Source organism: Chelonoidis abingdonii, chromosome 25 (assembly GCF_003597395.2).
Source record: "Chelonoidis abingdonii isolate Lonesome George chromosome 25, CheloAbing_2.0, whole genome shotgun sequence".
Taxonomy (NCBI): Eukaryota; Metazoa; Chordata; order Testudines; family Testudinidae; genus Chelonoidis; species Chelonoidis abingdonii.
Window position 1 is genome coordinate 9,090,329 of NC_133793.1, and position 4,844 is coordinate 9,095,172.

Below are 4,844 nucleotides of genomic sequence, written 5' to 3' on the forward strand. Positions count from 1 at the left end.
CCCATACAAGTGTATAGCGTCTCCTTTTTAAAAGAATAACCCTGTTGCATTCCAGTCTTATTTGATGAAGCTCTTAATTATCTTGAGTCCCTTGAACAACAACATACATCTGAAAAAACAGGCTTTTTAATATTGGTGGGAGCAACCTTAGTGTATGTGTTACATCGTAAGAGGGGCTCTTAAAAAGATGAGGAAAGTCAGCGTGGCTTTCAAGAGTTAAATGAGTTTTAATGGCTGTATTCCAAAGCTCTGCATCAGAAAGAGTTTTAACTAAATAATTATTAGATTTGCATTACATTTGGCAAAACTAATTTGTTAGAGAACATGTCCATTGTTATGGACTTCAGCTGCAGAAAAGTGCACACTGGTTCAAATATATTTGTTTCCCAAACAGTGCTATGATGGAGCAGTCAGGTACACTTGGATTGGCAATGGATATTTTTGTATGTCATTATCTTTCTTGACTGAAAGATAAAAGTATCTAGGGATGGAATTCACAAATAACACACTTAACCTGAGCAATTACATTTGTGTCCACCCTGCATATATAGCTGTGTGTGTGTGTGTGTGTCTCTCTCTCTCTCTAATCCCAGGTTCAGTGCATGCCTGCCACAGCTGTTTTTCCAGCCTAGTAGCTATAATGTCATCTGCATGAGGGTTCCTGGCTATTGGATCTGCTTATATGCAAATCCATTGGCATATTCAGAACTGACATGGATGGAATCTGCTTCCCTGGCACATAAAATTTAGAGGTTCTACTAGAATCACAACGCCTGTCCCCCCTCATACCTGAGTATTGCAGATGTTCTGTGTCATGGTGGGTCTTTGTACAGGTCCTATGTCAAAGGTTGAATTTAACCTCAAAAGAATACAACATAGTGTACAACCAAAACCCATCTTACCACATACTGTTTTTTAAAAAACGTTGAAGTTATGAGATTTTTATGGTCACACTGTTTTTTTGATATCCTCTGAGGGCATTATTTGAGTGCAAGGCTATTGGCAATGCTGCAATCACCTTCTTCTAGGATAATGTACTAGCATTTCTGATTACTTTATCAGGAGCTTTTTATAGTTGTATTTAAAATGTATGCAAATATTTTCATTCTGTTGTGTAAACACTTCAACCATATATACAGGAAAATGTTTTTGAAATTGTACTATAAAAACAATGTTTTAAAAACAAAGTTGCATTGCAACTTGACTTAGTCCAGGGGTAGACAATGTTTCGGGTCATGGAGCTTCTTACCTCCTTGCCGATTAGATTTCTTTATAAATCTCTTGTTAATTCGTTTGAATGGGACTAGTTGCAGTGAGTCAGAGTTGCAGAACTGGACCTTTAGTAAGTAATCTAATAAGACATTAGGTAAGAAGGGAATGTCCACTGTTCCTCTGCTCTCCAAGGACAGTGAAGTGAAACAGAAAAGACCATGAGGGTCCACAAATGTCACTTTCTCATCCCATATAGTAATTTGATTTAACCATATGAACCCAACCATTACAAGAAATTAAGGTGGAAGTATGGTGTTTTCCTAGGCTTAAATCTTGGAATCTGGCCTAATTGTATAAATAGAGTGTGTGATGTTTCACAGGACTGCACAATGTACATATCCGTTCCTGACATCTTTCACTTTAAGTCAGGGGTGGGAAAACTTTTTGGCCTGAGGGCCACATCTGGGCATGGAAATTGTATGGCGGGCCACAAGGGCTCATGAAATTAACAATTATTTAATAAAGATACATTTTAGTGGAAACAGAAAACCTTACAGTACTATTATAAATATACCATCGTCACAATGTATTACAATAATTAAACCAAATTAACCCCCTTTCCACACTTGGGTTCCAGGCTCTGATGGCGCGATTGGGTTGTGCAGCTGGAGTAACGTGCATGCCCTCACGCTCCTCATGCAGGTCCTGAACACACGGGAGCGCAGGGCGGAGCGGGGAAAGCCCGTGACCCTGCTCCCTGGCAGGAGTGCCAGAGCAGGGCAGTGGAGCTCAAGGGCCGGATTAAAAGGTCTGATGGGCTGGATGTGGCCCACAAGACGTAGTTTGCCCACCCCTGCTTTAACTGATTTGGACCCCATGGGTATAAAAGGAAGTATTCCTCTTGTAACTTGCACTAACTTACTACTGGAGTATCTTTACACTCATTCATAGTGCAGAGAATCCATCTCTTCATTCTTATAAAAGGGGGTGAATTACATAATGTATTTCTTTGTATAGTACCAGCTGAGTACTAGGCACTTTACAGCCAAGTGCGAGTGTATGGATGTGGGAATCTGATTACTGCATACCTGTTTGCAGGCTAGCATTTCCTATCAGTACCACTATAATCACTTCCAAAATACATTTGCATTTTTGTTATGGTTAGTAGATTAAAAATAAAAGTGCCACTCTGCCTTCCACACCACAGTCATTCCTTGGCTGCATATATTTGAAACTTCAGCATTGCTATTTAAAGAATTTACTGAAATGGTTACAGGTTGGAGGTTTCTGAGATGCACGGAGGATTGTCTTGTTTAAAATAGTTGCTAATAGAGGCCATCCAGAGCATCATCATCTTTGATGTACATAGCAAAACGGTGTGCAATTGCTCAGTAATTCGTCCAGTAAAAACCGTAGGTGGTACCGGGCTCTAGAAAAGAATAATTCTCAGAGAATTGGTAAGTGATAATGGCTTCTCTTTCTGTGATAATTTGCTTCATCATCCTGAGATAAGAACATTGTTGAATTTTAATGAAACAGAATGAAGTAATCTACCCGATAGGCAACAAGCTCAGTAATTTCCACCACTAACTCTTCAGGGCTAATCGGTATTCAGTTGCTTGTAACCCACTGCTTATGTGTAAATTTGTTCTTCGCAGAAGCTTTCTTTTCTGTATCTTTTATCAAGACTGATGTAACTTCCCAGATAATATGGATGGCTATGCACAGTACAGAAACTTGAGACAGACGGTCCTACACAACATTGCACGTGTTAATTCTTTGCTCTGGGATGTCTACTGACAAACTGCCAAGTTCCGTTGAGCTTACTGACAGTATGACACAGAGAAAGTGACTGCTTGAGGATGTCATGGTGGAGCAGCTCTTGGTTTTAAAAAAATGTTTATGTATATTTATACAAACAACTTATTACATAAGTTAACATAATGCAGTAAGAGGTCATATTTTGAAGTATTGAAGTAAGATAATAGAGCTCTGATTTTCTTTGCTTCTGGTACTCTTCACCTTTCATTCTGCCAGCTTCACTGATGTAGCAGAACATATTAATTAACATGGTGACACTTGTAAGAATGACCTAAATAAGCACTTGAGAGACCACTCGGTGTTTGTCTCAATATTTCAAGACCTGTATTGTCCAGTACTTAAAGTGTTGGACTGAGAGTCAGGAAATATGCTTTCTTTTTCTGGCTCTTCCAAAGCCTGTGTGATTGTGCCTCCATATTCCCATTTTTTAAAATGGACATCTTTACTTTTAAAGATTATTATGAAAAACAACACTTTGGCAGTTTGAAATTGCAACAGACTTCCTTATTCGTTGCCTGGCTTTAATTTGTATGATGCCATGTGAGTTCTAAGTTGCTAACATTATAACTGTGTATGTGCATGAGAGAAAGAGAGGACCAAACTTCTGCAGCACTTTCTTGGGGAAAACACAGAAAACTACATGGCCTTTGCAAGCAAATATGAGAGAGACAGAAATAGGAAAAATGTGGAGCCTTTCAGCCATGACAACATGCATTTGAATGATAAACCAGCTGCTTACAAAACTTCACTTTATAAAAAATATAATGGAATGGTAAAGAAAGAGGTTGGCCTAAAGCATTTTGTAACAGCAATAAAAGTTTCATTTTCCGCCACTTTGTAAAAACAAAAATTCAAAAGCATTTTGTGTAATTTTAAAGATTCCATTAGCCCAAGCCAGCTTGTGTTTGAACAAATCTCTATTTTGTGTTCAATCTCACTACAGGAAAACCGTTGTGAGAAAAAAGCATATGGTACATTTCTTTTGATCAGAACAATATGTTCTCTTGTTGGTATCCCGCTCTTCACCAAAAGAGTTGAAATTAATGTCAGTTGTCTTTTTTTTTTTTTTTTTTTTTTCTTTACAGTACCTTTCTGTATCTGAAATTCCTGGTGGTGTGGGCACTAGTATTGCTGGCAGACTTTGTCCTGGAGTTCAGATTTGAATATCTGTGGCCGTTTTGGCTTTTCATCAGGAGCGTTTACGATTCGTTCAGATACCAGGGTTTGGTAAGTATAAAAGAAAACACTTGAAAACTGATTTTTCTGGGTGTGATAGCAAATACCTGTAATTTGGGGGAATTCTACGGCTCATAGCAATGGAAAAGTTCCAAGGCTTATAGTACCCTCATATAACCAACTCAGCATACATTTACTGATCATTGCTCTTGAGAGAAACAATGTTCTAGCAGGTAGGGCACAAGCATAGGACTTCAGAGACCTGGGTTCAGGTTCCTTCTTTGCCACAGATTTTGTATTTGGCCTTGGACAAATCATTTAGCCGCTCCGTGCCTCAGTTTCCCATCAGTAAAATAAGAATAATAGTGCTTTCCTACCTCACAGGGGTGTTGTGAGTATAAATGCATTTAAAAGGTTGTGAGGACCTCAGGTACCATGGTAATGGGGGCCATGTAAGTACCAAAAAAAAAAAGTTAGTAATACTGGTAGGTGCCAACAAGAAAACAACAAAGAAGCTCAGTTTATTGGAAATAGCTTTTAGATACTGGTAGTAGAGTGAAAGTTAGCTCTATGTTAAAATGATACAGTATTTAGATTTAATGTGTGGCTAGTCTTTTGTTTTGTACCTTCTGTCT